Genomic DNA, 19,938 nt, shown 5'->3' on the forward strand with positions numbered 1-19,938 from the left:
TATACCCAACTGGTAAGTGTGTTGGAGGATGGTGGTCAAGAGAGGGGTGAGTGTTAGACTATGAAAAGGGGGGAACTTACTTTCTGGGCTCTAAGAGTGGTGGCACGATACAGTTGAGATACCATGGGCTTTGGTAGCAGACAGATGTCTGTTTGTGACTTTGAGGGCATTATGCTCTCTCTCTAGCCTTCATTTTATTATCTGAGGGCATTATTTATTACCTGTAAACTGAGGGTATTAATATCTAGTTCTAGATTGTAGTGAGAATTAAATAAGACAGTGTACATAAAGCTGTATTTCAGTGTGTGAATCATAGTTGGGGTTCAGTACATATAAATTCTACAACCCCTCTCTGAGTCATAGGTCCCCCTCCCAGCAGTAAATTAAGCTCCCAGGAAGATGAATGAACTCACCCCTGCCTCTGTGGGGTACTTTAGTGTTTGGCAACCGTAATACATTTTTCTGATGGCCTGAAAGTGTTAGTGTTGCTTGCTGCAACCCTACCCAGAAAGGATTTGGCTCCCGGAGACAGTCTGCCTCTTGGAGTTGCAATCTCCTTGTTTCCTTCTGTGAGATTATGGTACAATATTTTCTGATTGAAACTAATCATCCTTGTGAAAATTGCATGGCTTAGGGGTTTTTCCTTAAGAGAACTGTATTTTCCATGCAGTTGACATTGTCCTAGCAGCTACAGAATTTAGCAAGAACCATTTCCAGTTCTTTTGACATTCTAAGGATGCAAGATCAGCAGTTACTTTCTTTAATCAAAAGCCTGTGCCCTCATTGACCATATACAGGTCACTGACTTTCCAATGATGGAATGAAATATACATGCAATCTGATTGACTCGTGATAGATATTCTCTGGGAAATGTTCATAAATTAAGCCATCCTTATACACCAGGGAACCTGTATATAATACTTTCTCTCAGGGAGAAGAGACTAAAACGGCTCTTTTTTTTTTTTTTTTTAATTTCTCTTTATAAAGTGTATCTTTCTCTCTGGTAGTACAGAGGCTGACAGCATTTCATGATGCATAAGTTATATTCATCATATTTAATTTTCAAATAAGAGAAGAGTATATTGAAAATCATAAAATGGTAATAACAATCATATTTTAAAGTGTTACAGTATATTTCCTCATAGGAATTCAGAAGTTTTCACATAAATTCTCCCCTTATCACTTTTGTCTATGTTGAAGACTTGTTGGTATAAAAGGCAAATAAAAAATTTCAAGTATTTTATGGGGATTCTTTTGATATATTTATGACTTCCCAGCATCGAATATTTTTCCAAGTTCAACATAGTACAATTTTAGAAGTACATTTTATAAGATTACTTGGTCAAATGACTCTACCCTGCCCACTTCCTTTCTTAGCTTTATTAATAGAGTAACTATTACTTACATGTGTATACACTTTAGTATTTACAAAGACATTTTACAATTATAGTATTTTATTTGATCATTATACTCAAGGCAGATGTTTTCTCAGTTTTATAGATGAGAATTTAGGGCATGATGAAATTCAATGACTTGTTTAAGTTTACAGAAACAGGTCACCTCACTCCTAAATCTTAAGATTTTAATGAATTTTATCCCCATTTTGCGAATGGTAATTCTAAGACACTGAAATAAAGTAAAGGCTCAACATCACAGTTTTCAAATGCTAAATTTTAAAACAGAAAGTGGTGGGAGAAGGAAAGAAATCAAATTGTCGCACGTTTATTATGAACAAACCCATTCCATGAATTGTCCCTTTTAAACAACCATTATATCACCATGTTACCTCAAATCCTTTTGGAAGCATAAATACATGTACATATTAAAACAATAAAGAAAGCTATGATTACCCAAAAGAGGTTGATATTATCTCTTCTGTTATTATTATTTCATCTTAGATAATGAAACCATGACTTGGTAAAGCTAAGCAATTTTCCTAGGGTCCAGCATTTAGAAAGGGTGTTTATACAATCAAAATTGATCCCAGGTCAGACTGTCTCAAGGAACCTGGATTCTGTCCTGGGTCATTCCTGCCTGTCTTGAGGACAAGCAAACCAGCTTTTAATTGTCCTGTCCAAGAGGATGTTTGGTGACAGAATAAAAATGAGATCTTCTTTATCATCATTGAAAGTTTTTATTTTCATTTTCAGTGCATCTTCCTGCATCTACATAATGATAATTTTAAAAAAATGTAGGAAATGAAAAAAAAAAAAAATGAAGGACCCCAAACCGTTCTAAATAGTCTCTAAACTAAACAAACACAAAGCCTCATTCACATGTGAATTCTCAATTCACACATTTAGATAAATAGACGTGTGCTTAATGACACAGAAATTCATTTTCAAGTGTTTCTTGAACTCATGAGTGTACTTGTCATTATGTATTTGTTTTAATCAATTGATACTGAAAACTGACAATCACAATATTGAGACTGTTTTCACGTTGAAAAGGTATATTTTACTAGAAAAGATTGGGACTCCTGGGTATGGGGCAAGTCCAACTTGGAGACCAAACAGGTTAGTCTTGGATATTGACAAACACATAAAAACTTGTATCTTATAAAATTTAGAATTTAAGATGTCTATTAAGTCTTTCTTGTAAACTCATTGCACAAACTGGAATTACTTTCCAAAAGACTTAGGGAATGCAAATATGTTATCTGTAAAATGCATTGAGTATTGTAAATCAAACAAATCATTTTTGTTTTGTTTTTTTTAAAAAATCAATCTCTCTCGCTCTCATATCTGTCTCTGTGTATCTGTGTACTACATATTGATTTAATACATTTATATTGCACTACAATCGCCATTCTAACATTAGCTAACACCTCTGTCACCTCACATAATTATAACTACTTCTCGTGGTGGGAGCAATTAAGATCTGTCTCTTAGCAAATGTAACATTTGTAGTGCAGTTTTGTTGCCCATCATGACCGTACTCTTCAGGCCTTATTTATCTACTAGTTGCCAGTATGTATCATTAAACAACATCTCTCCAATCCCCCGCCACCTCCAACCCCTGGTAACCACCATTCTGCTCTCTGTTTTCTCCAGTTCAGTTTTGTTTTGTTTTGTTTTTGGATTTCACATGTAAGAGATATCATAGAGTATTTGTTTTTTCTGTCTAACTTCACTTAGCACAATGTCCTTAAGTTCCATCCATGATGTTGAAAATGGCAGGATTTCCTTTTTTCTCATAGTTGAATAGTATTCCATTGTGTGTGTGTGTGTGTGTGTGTGTGTGTGTGTGTGTGTGTGTGTGTGTGTGTGTGTGTGGAGAGAGAGAGAGAGAAGAGAGAACCATTTCTTTTTTATCCACTCATCTGTTGACAGACACTTATGTTGTTTCCGTGTGTTGGTTATATGACTAATGTTACAATAAATATGAGAGTACGGATATCTCTTTGATAACTTGTTTTCATTTCATATATATTATATATATAAACGTCTGACTATATATATATATATATATATATATATATATATATATGAGGTCTGACAATTGAGTTCACAAACTTGTTGCAATGATGTTGTTAACCTTTTTTGTTTGATATCAGAGGGATTATTCGTTATGAATTTGTACCAACTGGGCAAACAGTTAATCAAGTTTACTATTTACAAGTGCTGAAAAGGCTATATTAAAAAGTTAGGTGAAAACGACCTGAACTTTTCGCTAACAATTCATGGCTCTTGAATCACGACAATGCACCAGCTCACACGGCACTGTCTGTGAGGGAGTTTTTAGCCAGTAAACAAATGACTGTATTGGAACACCCTCCCTACTCACCTGATCTGGCCCCTGATCTTTACCCGAAGATAAAGGAAATATTGAGACCTTTTGATGACATTGAGGACATCAAGGGTAATACCACAGATGTCCTTTGAAGGGTGGACTACGTGCTGGCATCAGTGCATAGCTTCCCAAGGGGAGTCCTTTGAAGGTGACTGCAGTGATATTCAGCAATGAGGGATGTAGCACTTTTTCTAGGATGAGTTCGTGAACTTAATTTTCTGACCTCATATTAATCCCAACAAACAGAATTAAGAATCTATATTTAGAGAACTTGACTGCATTTATGCTTATTACAATTAATTTACATCTTTTGTTTGTGCTTTCCCTACTATTTAGTAACATTATTCTAGTTATTTAATAGTACTCACCAATGTCATGGAGAATCAAAGGAAGGGTCCCCCCCCCCCAAATTACACCAGAACATGAAAGGTAAGGAAATGGACTTTGGGACCAATAAGGTGGTAGAAATAATCAGATCATAAGGAAAACAAAGGAAATATGAAACTTGGGAGTAAAAATGTCAAGTCCTCTGCTTTAAAGATTCTCCTTCTATTTAAAATAGTGGATGTTCTATTTTATTCATAGTATTAATTCCATAACATTGAACAAATAGCAAATTTTAAAGTATGTTTCTATTTTTTTCTCTTTCCAAAATGAACTTGTTCATATGACCAAAGATTCTACCCTGAGTGAGATAATAAATGAAATTAGTCTGACACTTTTAAAAATTATATTTGAAATTCCAAGTTTTTCATTATATAGTAGATTGATGTTCAAGAGCAACATGGTAGTTCCTACTTAAATTAAAAAGAAAGGTTTTATTAATATCAATGCATGAATTGCCTTGGAAATGGAAACATAAGTAGACGCACACCTAATATCCTCTATTTTCTCCCTTACAATGGGATATGAGACATCAGTTAATTTTTATGTAAAGACATCAATGGTAACTGTGTATGAGAAATATTACTGGTTAAAGCATCCTAGAAAATAGATAAAAATAAAGAATTATATGGTTTATTTTTTGCAGAAAATTCACATTAGTAGAAAGGAACCTTTTTTCTTTTGAAATCAAACATAAGACAAGAAATTTGTGAGCCCTCTGAAATAACCCCCATCTCTTCAGTTCTAATAACTTTGCTTCAGTATCTCTCTATTTCCCCCAAAAGACAGTCTTTCCACTTCTGTCACCCGGGTTACTCTAGTGTTTTAGCACATTGGATACATTTCCCCGTTTAAAAGGAAAATGACAAAAGACACAAAGCAATACTGCTCAAAGCTTTCCAAACAATGGAACAGACTCTGTGGGGTTTGGCCTCCCTCTTTTCACCTCCCACTCCTACCCACTGTCTTTAGATGAGAAAAAAAAAACAACAAAAGGATATTTTTCTGGCTTTGCTTTTCTGACCAATTCCTAACAAGTTGGTACATTGGTGTTTGATTCAGTCACCAAGGATTCTTCTTAGAAGGTACCCAATGGACAGATAAAAAGATAGAGAAACATCCCACTGAATGCCAGACCTTTTGATAATATTTGTTCAATAATGTTTTTAATGTCAGTAGAATCTCTTCTAGAAACTCCCTATACCCCACGACTCCAAAGGCCTATGGCCCACAGCCAAATAACTCCCTTTGAATGCTAAATAATTCTTAGAACATTTTATTTAAAGTGATAATAAAAAGTCCTGAAATGACTTCCCTAGTGAGAGGACTCGTGAAAGCGAGATATTTTATATTCTCACAGAGCATGTACTCATCATTAATAGTTGGGATACTGTGATTTAGAAATATATACTTAGTCATTCAGATGACTGAAATGTATTTCTCTCATATATACTTGGTTTTCCTCTACCATTTCTGGCTCACAGCTCCCAACACCATTGGAATTTTCCAACTATTGCGAGTGATAAATGTGTCTTTTGTTATGTTAATGAGCTGAATTTTGGAAAGCACCTAAAGGTGGGGACTGGTCACCAGGAGACTTCCCAGTTATTTTCTTGGTATTTTGAGGGGGGTGATGATGGTATTGGAAGCCAGTAAGAAGTTAACCTTATAACTAAAAAGTTAAAAATTTTTGCATAGAATTTATGAATTATTCATACACAGCTAACATAGAAGAATTGTCTTTATTTTCTGCTTTTGAACATATATACAGTCAAAGAGAATGGTGGTGGAGAGACATATTAATAAAGCTCAGAGGTCCTATGAACATGAACCCTGGTATTTTAACATTATATTTTAGAAATATAGCTACAGTATGGAGTTGTAAACACTGCTATCAGAATCTCACACAAAAGTACACAAGAGTCACTTTCCATTTAGGTGTCCATACCAATGTGAGAAAACCTGCTTTTAGCTTTCACTAGCTACTAGCCAATCTTGGGCAAGCATAATAAATGAATGCAAATTATTTAGACCTACTGAAAGACAATGCAATTCAAAAGAACTTTGAAGGATCTGTAGAAATGTGATTTGGATTCAAAACAAAAGTTAAGAGGGTGTTTTATCTGTGAGGCTACATTTGTGTAATCATGAAATGTAGACATACATTGAACAATTGAAAAATATGGAAGCATTCTATGGAGATGAAAATGCCATACTTAAGAGTAGGAAGGTTCTTCTCTGGACTTCTCGCCCCCACAGGAGCTTGCGGACATCTCTGAGGGTGAGCTTTCAAACCTGGCTGCTGGAAGACTGGAACACTGGACAGCAGCCTAGGCATTCTCTATAATGCCAAGAGATATTTGAATGTTTCAGATAAGGATATGAATTGGTATTGCCAAGCTGCCAAGTGGAGTCTTTTACTGAGACTCCCTATGCCTTGAAGAAATAACTAGAGTCCTTGGGGAAACGGTCCAAGTTAGCCTTTGCTTCTACTAGTATGTTCAGGATAAAATAAAGGTGTCCTTTTGTTTAGACCAGTTTGGGGCCAAGCAGGAATGTGTGAAGGAAATACTATAATTGGAGGAGAAGAGAGAGGAGGTGCAGATGGAGAAGACAGTAGAACATTTCGCGAAAACTCTTCCTACAGTGGCCATTGCAAGGGAATGAAGGACAGGAGGTGTTAGTCCCCAAATCTTTCCAATTCAGAGAAGCTGGGATCCTATGTAAATTGTCTTTGTATAGGCTTCTGTAAAAGTCTCTTTCTTATTGTTTTCTGTGCTTTGTAATGTAAAGTAAAGTATGATATTTTGTTGAGGCGTCATCTTGGCCCTTTGGAAAATGGATGAAAAAGATGGGAATTACATGTGAGTCCAAGTAAACCTGTTGGGAAACGTAGTTGCCACTTTTCAATTCTTCTTTCTTCTGATTGCTCTGATTTTGTCAATTCCTTTGAAATAGTGGATTGGGCATTTTCATTATCCACAAAACATTTTTCATAAATAATGGTAGCAAATGAGTAGATTTATTGCGACTTGTTGTGTCCCATTTAGTTCAGTTGCCATTTCTGTATGAATTGGACAGAACCAAAATGCCTTCCTTAAAAATACTAGAATAAGGTCCTTCATCTTAGAAGGGGCAGAATTTAAAATGTTTATATCTTGAAAACTGTCTTGAGTCTGAACATGTGAGGCAGTACTATACAGTTGGTTGTATATTTTATTCATAATACATTTTCGAAAACAAATGGTTTCCTTATTTTATTTTCTATATATGTATTGACTTGTTTGTCTGCAGTTGGAAGGGAGAGTTAGGCCTTCTGATTCACAAGCTTTTCTTAAATAGAGAAAAACTGGTAATCGTTGTTTCTTGTCTTTCTGAAACCCATATTTGGGACTCATTTTATTGACAATTTTACCTCAATTAGTTCATTTTAAATATCATTTTTGAAAGGTATGGTCTGAGCTATTACCCAGAAGAGGCATGAGGGAGGAAAAAAAGTTTATGCTAAGTGCACAATTTTTAAAAAATTGACAAAACATTGAATAGATATATGTTATTCAAACAAAGAGATTTTAGGGCCTACTACATAATTAATTTTGGTGAATTGTACTTAAAAAGAATTTATTTTCTGGATAGAGTTTGATAGAGTTTGCTAAACATGCTGTTCCAATATTCTATGTTTTTATTGATTTTTGAAACTTTTTTGAAAAACAACTCTATTGAGGTATAATTGATGTGCAAAACTTTGCACATATCTAATGTGCACAGCTTGGTGAGTTTGGACTTGTGGACGCGCCTGTGAAAACACCACCACAATCAAGCATGTCCCTCACCTCTAAACGTTGCTTTGTACCTCTTTGATTTTTATTTGTTTTTTGTTGTCAGAACACTTACCATGCGATCTACCCTTTTAACCAATTTTAAGTGACAATATGGAGGAACCTGGAAGATATTATGCTAAGTGAAATAAGCCAATCACAAAACGACAAATACTAAGTGATTCCACTTATATGAGGTGTGAAAAATAGTCAAACTTTTATTGATTTTTTAAAATCCTTTTTTTTTTCTAGTGTCGTTTGAGAACAGCGTGCTGAAATCTCCCTGCCAGACCTCTTTTTTTCTCCCATCTCCCTTATGGTTTTTCAGCATCCCTCTGGGAATGCGACTCTGGAGAGATTGGCCTTTCTGAGCACTCATGGGGTGAGGAAAATGTTGTTAAGCGTGAGACATAGTAGAAATGAGCACTGGACATGGCATCAGGGAACTGGACTAGAGGCTCAAGTCACCAGGCAGCAATATGATTTTGATGCAGTGACAGCCTCTCTGGGCCTCTTTCATCTGCTGGGAATCCAGGGGCCTCGTCCAAATATTTTGTGTTAACCTAACTTGTGGTTCTCTAATTCTTTTTTCTTCTGTGTTCATTCTGTATTCTCATCTATCAAATTCTTAATTTATTATTGCATCTTTCACTTCTAGGATTTCTATTTGATTCAGGTGATAGGATCTACCTTTTATTATATTTTCTTGATCATATTATCACATGATTTTAATATCATTGTTTGAGAGCTCCAATATTGATATCACCTGAAGGTTTTCTTTCATATATTTCTTCCTTCTGTCATGTCTGGGGATTTTTTAAAATTGTATCCTGGAGATTGTGTGTAAAAAATTGGAAATACTGGGACTGATATTATCTTTCTCCAGAGAATATTTATATCTTGTTCTGACAGTGAGTTACAGTGGGGACAGATTAACTCAATGTAAACATGTATAAAAATGATTCAGTATTGGATTTCAGCCTTTGTGAAGGTTTGTCTACTTACATTTTTTTTCACAATCCTATGACATCTCATTCAGTGTCTCAACTGCAAGTTGCGTGAATTGATTTAAGTGTTTCTAAAAATTAGTAACTTTCAGGTTTTTGGAACCTTTTCCTTCAGGGTTTTCTGTGTCTGTGTTTTTCCATCCAATATCACTCTTGCTTCCATTAAGTTCATTGTTAAAGTGCCATTTTTAAAAGAATGTGTTTCTACTATTGCCACTGGCATTTTATTCCATAACATTGACACCTTTGGCAAGATTTGATTCTCATTAATAGGCAATGACAGTAACATGATGGTGACTGCTTGGTCAGCAGTCAAGAGATACATCCCAATTTAAACCATGTTAAATATGAAGAAAAAAAAAGCATCTTAAGATTGATAGAATTCCATATGAGTAGCACTTAGAACTGTTCCTGGATAAGAGTAAATGTGAATGATTATTCTTATTTTGAGAATAGTATTAGCATGGTCTAACATACCTTTTCAAAGAATCTCTCTAAAACTCAACAATAAGAAAATGAACAATCCAATTAAAAGTGATCTAGACAGAATTCTCTTCCAAGAAGATATACAGATGGAAAATAAGCATATGAGAAGATGTCCAATGTCATGTCATTAGAGAACTGCAAATTAGAACAACCATGGGATATCACTACACACCTATTAGAATGGGAAAAATCCAAAACAGTAACCACGTCACATACTGATGAAGATGTGGAACAGCAGGAATTCTAATTCTCTGCTGGTGGAAATGCAAAATGGTGCAGCCACTTTGGAGGACAGTTTGTCACTTTCTTATACAGCAAAACATACTCTTAACAATATCCAGCAGTCACACTCCTTGGTATTTACCCAAGTGAGTTGAAATCTTATGTCTACACAAAAATCTGGCTCAGATGTTTATGGGAGCTTTATTCATCATCGCCAAAACTTGGGAGCAACCAAAATGTCCTTCAGTACATGATGGATAAATAAACTGGTGTCTCCAGACAACAGAATATTATTCAGTGCTAGACAGAAATAAGCTCTTAATCCATGAAAACACATGTAGGAACTTTAAATCCCTATTGCTCAGAAAAAAGCCAGTCTGAGAAGGAAAACCCAGTCTGAAAAGCTACACATTCTATGATTCCAACTGGAATGATTCACATTCTGGAAAAGACAAAACTATGAAGACAGTCAAGAGATCAACGGTTGCCAAGAGTTAGAGGGGAGGCAGGGATGACTAGGCAGTACACAGAGGATTTTTAGGGCAGCACAAATACTTCATCTGATACTATAGTAGTGAATGCATGTCATTATACATTTGTCAAAATCCATAGAATGTACAACAGCAAGAACGACCCCTAATGTGAATGATGGACGTTGTGCATGATAATGGAGGGATAATGATGTGTCCCTGTAGGTTCATCAGTTGTAACAAATGTAGAACCCAGGCGCATGCAGGATGTTGACAGAGGAAGAGGCTGAGCATGCCTGCGGCATGGGATATGTGGGACCGCTCTGTACTTCCTGCACAAGTTTCCTGTGAACCTGAAATTGCTCTACAAAATAAAGTCATTAAGACTAAAAAAAAAAAGAAAAGAAAAGAAAAAAAAGTATCTCTCTAGCTGTCATATGGAGAAAAGGTTTCAGGAGTCATGTGAGTTCAAGATTAGTTAGGAAGCTTTACAATAATTCACGTTAAGAAATCATTAGGTCTTGAACAAATGATAGTCGTGGGGGGCGCAAAGTGGTCTGAGTCTCAATATGTTCGAGTCATGTTAAACGGGATTTCTGACAGACTGGATATGGCTTATTAGAGAAAGTTTAATTTAAATGAATCCAGGGTTGTGTCTGAGCCCTTGTAAAAATGGAACTGAAATTTAGTGAAATGAAGAAGGCTGGAGAAGAACGTTTGTTAGGGTGTTGATTGGGTAAAGGAGGGAAGATTAAGGAGCCAGCAGTCAGTGCTAGTAAAATTTAAAGAATAATTTTGGAGATAATTGACATCTTTACCATGTTAATTCAAACCCTCCATAGGTGTAGTAATCTCTCCATTCATTCAGGTCTATTTTATGAATTTTATTACGTTTTTTAAATTTTCTCTAAGATGTTATGCATTTCATTAAGTTAATTTCTATAAGTTTATATATTTTTAAACGGTATTTTATTCTCTACTACCTGTTCTAATTGCTTATTGCTGAAATAACGAAATGCTATTGATTATTCTATGTTCAGAAACCCTGACGAACTCTCATTCTAATAGTTTGTTGATTCTGCTGGATGTACAGTGCAAATTATTATATCTTCTTATACAAAGACAGTTTTTACATTTCCCCAATTACTTTTTATGTTCTCCCTTAAGAATTATATTCTTTAAAAAATTATTATATTTACTGTCGGTTTTCAGGATATAGCCTTTATTATGTGAAGAAAGTTCCTTCCTAATCTTATTTGTGATACTTTTCATCATAAATTGGTGCTGAATTTTACCTGATGTATTTCTGAATCTATTAATAGGAGATGGTCATTTATTTTTCCTGTTGGCCATTAATATGTTAAATTATATAAATATGTTTTACTATGCTGACTCATCATTTTATTCTTGATAATAAACTTTACTTCATCATCGTGTAGTTATTTAAAGAATACTGGGTTTGTTTATCTAATGTTAGCTTTAAAATTTTAGCAATTATATTCATAAATAAAGTAGATGTGAATTTTTTTTAAACAAACTTCTTTTTTTTTAATTTCGGAAATATTGAATGGACATGTAGTTTCTATATGCTCCCTCACTCTCTCCCTGTTTCTTCTATTATTAATTACTGCATTAGTGTAATAGTTTACTTAAATTATACCGTAAGTAGCCTTGTTAGATTGGTCTCTTTCACTCAGCAATATCCATTTAAGGCTCTTGCATATCTTTTCATGGCTTGATATCTCACTTTTTAAAATCATTAAATAATATTCCATTGTCTGAATGTCCCACAGTTTAGTTTTTTCCCCAATGGAAAGACATGGAATTGTGTTTTTATGTATTGTCCTAATTTAGTTTGAGAATCTGAGTTGCACTAGAATCATAAAATAAATTTTTCTTTGTTTTGGATAATTTATATAAAATGTATTATCTGTGTCTTAAAATTTGGTGAAATGTCCTTTTAAAACTGAGCCTTGGACTGTGTGAGTCAGTATCCAGACAGAAGACAGAAGTTGTAATTTGAACAGAAAAGGGAATAAAAGGACTTATTAAATAGTAACAAGGAACTCTAAGGATTACAGAGGTAACGTGTATAGAAAAGTCTCTCTCTCTCTCTCTCTCTCTCTCTCTCTCTCTCTCTCTCTCTCTCTCTCTCGCCCATGCAGAGTACCCACAGGAAGAACACATTTGGAAGAACATTCCCCCACCCCCACTAAAGGCTGAGATTTAGTCTTTGTTACAGAGGGTGTGACTGTAGCTCCCCAAGTCGGACAAGATACTGAGGTATCATAGGCCCAGGCTAATAATCAGAAAACTGCCTACTGGGTGTCAGTAAAATTTACAGGAAGCTGCCCTCTGGGGTGCTGATGGTGGCACTGGATGGGAAGCCTGCCTCTGGAGTTCTCTGAAACTCAACAAACACCATCTGCTGCAGAGCCTTCAAGGCTACTCTAGAAAGGCAGTTGGGTGCTGGGAATATGACTAGGGTGGTAGCAGAACTCTCCGGGAAGAAACCCACAGGGGCATCTCTGAATCTTTCTGGAAAGCCAGCTGGGGTATCAGCTGAACTTGCTAGGAAGCTGTCTGCAGGGGGCTTTGCTGGAGGCTGGCTGAGGTGCTAGCAGGATTAACCAGGAGCTTTCTGCTGGATCACCTGTGAGACGGGTTGGACTGTCAGCTGGGGAGCCTGCAGAACTTTCAACAAACCCCTTGTGGGGGTGCCCTGCGCTCCCTGGGAAGCTGCCTGTGGGGCTGGTAGAACTTACTAGAATGTCACCATGTGGTTCCATTAAACCTTGCTGGGTGCTCTGAGTGCTGCTAGGGGCATTGAGTGCTGCAGGAGCCAAAAGTGAGGAATGAATACACGGAAACTAGGGCAAGAAGGCCCTCCCCCTTCACTGTTCCTCCATAGCACGCTCCTGCCAATGCTAAGATTATCCTGGCTGGCAAAGATGACCTGTGTACAGGGTCCAGCTCCAGTATCACAATGCAGGGAGGCTTTGTGAGAGACACTGAGTTCCCAGCTTGCTTTCTTTGTTGTGAAGGAGGGCAAGGGTAGAGAGCGGTTTTTGATGATCATTTCCATTTCTGTTACTATTTGGCTGTTCACATATTTAATTTCTTCTCGTTCCAATTTTGGCATTTCATCTTTTCCCAAGACTTTGTTTGTGACAGCGAGGCTGTCAAATTGATTATTACCTAGTTTTCCAAATAGCCCTTTAAAAATAATATAAAAAAATAACGATTTTTTTAAAATTCTGTTTTATAGCTGTTTATCCTTTTCACAGTCTGTAGTTGCCTTTTTTTTTTTTAATTTTTTGCTGTTGATTAGCAAACTGGCCCCCTGTGGAGAGTGCAGGGAGAGCCTGAAGAAAGAGGCAGGCCACTCCAGATTGGTAGGTGGCAGGTTTAATAAGCAAGGGAACTTACATACAAGGCTCATCTTGGGTGACAGCAAGGCAAGGAGATCTCTGCACCGCGCCCCCCTCCACCCTGTCCCAGCCCCAGCATCTTCAGGTTTACAGAAAGGCCTTGATGGGGCTCAGTCATGTATTCAGCCCAGATGGTCCCGACTACACCTTACTCTCTTCAGACTGCATCCTTGGATCAGCTCCTACTGAGGCAACAGTGCGTGGAATGTACATTCCAAGGACAAGGTAGGGGGTGAGGCGCCTCCGATTGACCAGGTCCAGCTTTGGCCCGTCAGCTGGGGGTCACAACTTCTCCATGACCTCCTGCAGCCATTGCAGAGGTTGTCAGTGATCAGCCAAACAGTGCATGTGCTTTTCTACATTCCTGGCCTCATTATCATTGAGGGTGAGGACACGTGACTGTTGGTTGGTTCACACCAAAGAAAGATGAGCAGAGAGTGTAACTTCTAGATCAAGGAAGTTAAGAGTCAGCGTTCCTCATCCTTCTCTTTCTTCTTCTGCCGCAGCTTCCATGGACCCCAGATCACTGCCTGAGGAGAGCTGCCCTGTGGATTGGACTGACAAACAATTATGACGTAAGCAAGAAATTAACATTTATGACATTATGCCAATGCGATCGAGTGTTTTGTTGTGTCAGCTATCCTTAATGACCTGAGCAAAACAGCAATGCTTTCTTTTTTTCCCCCGGTTGCCTTGGTCAGTCTTTCTGGAGGTTTGTCTACTTCAGGAGTCTTTTCAAAAGAAAAGTCAGCTTTTGGCTTCAGATAGCACGGTTGATAAAAGCACAGGCTAGGAATCAGTCTCTGGTCCTTATTACTTTTGTGGTCTTGGGGTGCAGTCTCTGCGTGCAGTGCTTTACTCATCTGTGAAATGGAAATAAATAATTTTACCTATTTCTAAGGGTTGTTGTGAGGGCTGAGTGAGTGAGCATAGGTAAAGCACTTTAAACGCCCTTAGCACACACGATGTGCTGTAGGCATGTTAGCTGTTACTGACTATATTTTTTTTCTCTACTTTATTACTTTCTGTCCTTATCTTTATTTCTTCTCACTTCTTGCCTTCCTATCTCTTTGGATTTATTCTCTTGTTTTCTTCCTAGTGTTTTAGGCAATGTTTAGCTCTCTTATTTATAACCTTCCTTGAATTCTAATAAATATATTTTTAGGATATATATGCCCCTCACAGTATTGCTTTTGTTGGTTCCCAGAAAATTTGACATGGAGTCTTTTTATGCTCACTCAGCTGTAAATTCAGTACTTTCACTTATAAATTTCTCTTTAACCCAAGTGCTGCATAGTTGTATGTTTCTTGGCTTAGAGATATTTGGAGTTTCTATAAGACTTTACATTTGGTTTTGATTTCTAATTTTATTGCGTTGGAAATTGCTTTTTTGCAATTTGTTGAGGCTTTCTTGTGACTCAGTACTTGATTGAATTGTATAAATGTTTCATGTGGGTTTAGAAAAGAAGAAAGTGTGCTCACTAGGTATAAAGTTACTTTTGTATCTTTTGGTTCATAGTTATTAATTATCATATATATGAATTTTTAATTTGTCTCCTTGAGCTATCTGTTTCTGACACACAGTTTTTAAAATCTTTAACTACAACTACTGATTTAGCTATTTCTCCTCATAGGTCATCAGCTTTTGTTAGAGATTATGTTTATATTTTTATGTGTAAATACATTCATATTATTGTATATTTTGGATCTTTTGTTGTTTTTGTTTTCATCAACCCACATATAAGGCAAACTTCTATCTATAATGATGTTTTCTTTAAATTCTATTTAGTCTGAAGTTAATGTTGCTACACCATATTTCTTTCAGCCACATTTGCCTGGTATATTATTTTTCATACTTTTTTTTATTTTAAGTGTGTTCAGTGTTGCACATAAGGTTATGAATTGGTGGGAAGAGAGCACATACATGCCTGCTATAAATACATGATTTATGAATTCCTTACTGATTTAACGAGAGTATCAGAACTTAATGGAATGAATGTGGTAAAGCAACCAAGAACAGAAGCGTATCTTTGCATGAGTGTTTCATTGCTTTGTTTCTATGTGTGCACTGCTGCAAGGGACATTTTCCATGAAATCTGTGTCCTGCCAGAGTTGAGTAAAATGCTAAATTTTTATTGCACTTTTGTCATTTTAGTTTAGGCTTACAATGCAATTTCAGAACAGCTTACACTAGAAATCATCTTGCCTTAGTTTATGAGATGTATAAACATATGGTTTTCTTGATTCTTAAACTCAGTTCAGCACCAAAAAGGCCAGATCTTTATCAATGCAGAGGCCGAGATGGTGTCCTTGAATAATATCTTTAATTTCAGATTTTCAGTGTTTTAAAGAATTCTTCCTTATACAGATTGTTTCTTGGAAATAATTTATTGCCGGAACTCTTTCTTGATATTAGGCTGAGGCTATCCTAATATGTGGCTACAGTGAAAAACCCAAAAGAATGCAACATATATTATTTTTCACTTGTGTCATAGCTTGATGTGGGAAACATGAATCTTCTGCATGGTTCTACTCCAAAAGTTGATCCAGGAGTATAGGCTGCTGCAAGAGCTGTAGTACATGGGCTCTTGAGTTGATCTAGCAGAGGAAAGGAGAATTAGAGCATTATATTTTTAAAACCAAAGCTTGAAAATGACTTATGCTACTATGGCCAATTTGTCCAGAACTCAGTCATATGTCCCCAAATTAGCTGTCAGGGAGATTAGGGAGATTAGATTCTTTCTGTCTGCCCAAGAAGAGGAAATGGTAGTGAACACTGCGTCTACCAAATTATCCAGTGGAAATATTTGCTTTTAATTGGTATATTCAACCCAGTTAAATTTATTATAAATTTCAGTTATTTCTGAAATGTCATATCATGTTTTCTATTTATAAGACTTTCTTGTTGCTTTTACTTTCCCTTTTGCTACCTTCCATAAATACATTTTATTCTGGAAGTTTATCCTTTAATTTTATTAGGTCTTATACTTTAATTTTATGAGCTATCCCTAACTTATTGAAGCTTATAGTTATTTATTTTTTTCCAACCAACCCCTTCAGTGTATCCATTTTTGTTTTTCCTTGAAATAAAGATCTCTCTTACGTCCTCATGTCTTTTCCCTTGGTCCTTCTACATCACCATATAGTTATCACTTAGAAATGTGCTATGGTGCACTTTAATAATTTCAGGGGATATTTTGTTGGTTATTGTTTATTTGCACGACAACATATTTTATTAAGTAATTTACTTCTCATATCTTACTGCTTGAATTGTGCTGCTGCTGGAGTCGTTACTCCAAGACTTCTTCAGAAAGGCTCTAGCTGGGGTAAAATTTCTGAAGCGTTCATCATTGAGAATATTCGTATTTCAGCCACCCACTTAAGTGATAATTTAGCTCGTTGTAATATCTTATATTTGCAATTTCTTTGCTTTTTCACTTTGTTGTTATTACTCCATTACTTTCTGTCTCAGATATATACATGATTCTTCTCTTTTTTTTGAGGTGATTGGCTTTTACTCAGAAACGTTTTTCTCTTTCATTTGTCTATATTTAAAATTGATAATTAGTTATAGATTTTACTTTTCTAATCTCTATGAATCTATTTAATGTGATTCTTACATGTTTATTTAATTAGGGATATTCCTAATCATTTTTTTTTCATATTTCCTCCCTTTTAATTAGTTTTTGTCAGATTTTAAAGTGCTTATAATATGAATATGAACAAATATTTTCTTGTCTTTTATATTTTCTTAACTTTAACTTATTCTTTTTCACTTAATGCTCTATTTCTGCATTCTGTGAAAGTCCTAGACATGATATTTCATTTTATTGATAGGATGTATTCTGTTTTCAGTCTAGCTATTAAGTTCTTTATTTCAACAATCTATTTTTATACCATGTATTTCTAATTAGTTTTTTTCTGTAATTCCTTATTTATCCTTGACATTTCCAATATACTCACTTCTCTCTTTGAACATTTTAGTGTGGCTATTTAAAATTCTTGTATCTTTCATGTCCATTTATTCTGCTTCATCATAATAAATTGCTCAGTATATGGTTTTCAGGTTTATAATAGTTGTGGTCATTATCTCTCCCCCTCCAACCCCTATTGTTTCATATTCCATGGGGATATCAGTCATTGTGGTTGACAATTCAGACTTGGGAGATGTGGTTGAATGACAGGCCCTACTTTCAAGTGTGCTGCGGAGATGGGAACAGCGGGGACAGTGTTTATGAGTGAGGAGCCTTTGTGGTTACCATCTTGGCTCAGTAACTCTTCATTTACCACACTATTCACAACCCTTGCTCTAGGAAAATTCCTTGTTCCTTTTGAATGCTGTTTCTCCATCCCAAAAGTTGACTTTCAGGTTGTCAATCATGGGCTGTTTTGTGGTGCTGAAGGAGAGAAAGGAAACAAGCAGCTATTGAGGCAGATCCAAAACACAATGGCCGAAAACAATAGGCTTTCATAAATCAGTGGGTTGGCAAACAAGCCTGGACAGCCTTCTGGTCTTAACTGAAGTTGTTCACATCTCTGAGTATGGGCTACCTGAGGGTGCACCTGTGGGTCATCTGGCTACGGGCTGGAGAGACTTGACTTGGCTCCACGTGTTTCTTATATCTCTCCAGCAGACTAACCTAGGCATGTTCTCACGGAAATGGCATAGATGCAAGGGCCATCCCTAACCCAGGCACTCTTCATGCCGGTGTGTATGTCACATTTGTTAAATCCCTTTGTCTAAAGCAAGTCATATAATCAAACCTTCTACTAGAAGACTTGTAAGGGCACTGCAAAGTTAGATAGCAAAGGATGTGGTTATAGGGAAAGTTATTGGCTTTGCATGTTTACAATATAACTATTATAACTGAGGTCAAAGCCTTTGGTGATAGAAGACAGATATTTATGGGCCTTGTAGTATATACACTAGGCATTTTCTAGTATAGTATGTGTTATTATCTTTTACCGTTACCACACTTCCAGAACATTCTTACCTCTGTGAACTCCTATATTTGGAAGTATTCAGACATTATTCAACCTTCCTTGAATCACAAAAATTGTTCTGTACTTTCGAATATTCTAGTTCTGGATTGAGAACACTCATGATTTCACAATTTTCTCCATGTATTTGGGAATTTAAAATGCTTAACTGTAGTTGAATTAAATTTGACTAACTGACGTCATAATCTAATACTTGCTAGGCTCAGAACTGAGAAATTCTTCAATGTGGCAGTTTTTGTGAAATATTTTTTTTCTCCTATGGAATAGTCCAAGTTTAAGGTTTTGTATAGAAAATTTACTTAGTTTGGGTATTACCTTTTATATTAAATAAGCTTTGGTGCTGTGATATGTCCTCACCGAAGACTGAGAAAAACAGATGATGCATGGAGGGAAGATTCCTTTGTCTAAAGGAAAGAAGAGTGTTACTAAGTTATAGAAAAGGAATTATTGTGTGCTCTTTATCTAATTAAATCACTCAATTCACACCTAGATTAGCATATCCCTGATAGGCAATAATATTGAGGTTAAAAATGTTAGAGGTAGTGAGTCTTCTATTACTGGAGATATTCAAGCAAAAACTTCAATTCTTGCCTGGGATGTTAAAGAAGAAATGTGAAAATTGGGCTAGACTAGAAGATTTTTAATTTTTCCCCCAACTCTGAGTCTGCAATTAATTCAAGTTAGATTCTTCCCTATTTCAAAGCTATGAACATTATTATGTCCTATTAATGTCCCAGATATCATACAATTAAGCTGACTCACCCAACACTGTAATCCTAGCAGAATTAAGGTACGTGTACTCATTAAGAGTTAGAAACCAAATTCAAAGACTATGTGTTCTCACTTCTATGACTCGCATGTGACTTTGATAAATAAGCACTTTTACCTTGGTAAATAAATTCTGCAGATACAATACTGATTTTTCCCCCTTGGTGTTTTCTTAATAGAGTAGAAAATTTGCTTACCTTCCACTGGGTTTAATGTAGCAGGTTGGCATTATTTCTAGAGTACAGTGAATATTATTTACATGAAAGAGGAGAGTTTGGCAGGCAAGCTTTTAAAAATATTCGCGTCATTCAGTTGTTTAGGTCAATAATTATTTCCTGAGAGCCTATATGGCAGGTACAGTGCTGAGAATAAGAAAAATAAAAATGAGTAAAATCTGCTTCTTGTCCTTGAGGAGCTTAAAAATGCAGAGGAGGGGAAAATAAGGGATTAGCTACTACAATATTGAAAAAAAAAAAACAAAAAAAACTGTGCTTAATTATACATGGAGAGCAAAGGAAGCACAGATGGGGAAACTTAGTCCAGACTTCAGGGAAGTCTT

At 36.0% G+C, this 19,938-nt stretch overlaps 1 long non-coding RNA gene across 3 annotated transcripts in view; it reads left to right on the plus strand.

Annotated features, from left to right (window-relative positions):
- The window catches only part of LOC109443351 (protein LRATD2), a 530,125-nt gene that overhangs the window by 152,991 nt on the left and 357,196 nt on the right, over positions 1-19,938 (plus strand). For all 3 annotated transcript variants that reach the window (XR_012490862.1, XR_012490863.1, XR_012490844.1), the window contains exon 3: positions 14,117-14,185. This is a non-coding gene — a long non-coding RNA (protein LRATD2). The remainder of the gene's footprint in view (positions 1-14,116; positions 14,186-19,938) is intronic.

Source organism: Rhinolophus sinicus, linkage group LG12 (assembly GCF_036562045.2).
Source record: "Rhinolophus sinicus isolate RSC01 linkage group LG12, ASM3656204v1, whole genome shotgun sequence".
Lineage (NCBI taxonomy): Eukaryota > Metazoa > Chordata > Mammalia > Chiroptera > Rhinolophidae > Rhinolophus > Rhinolophus sinicus.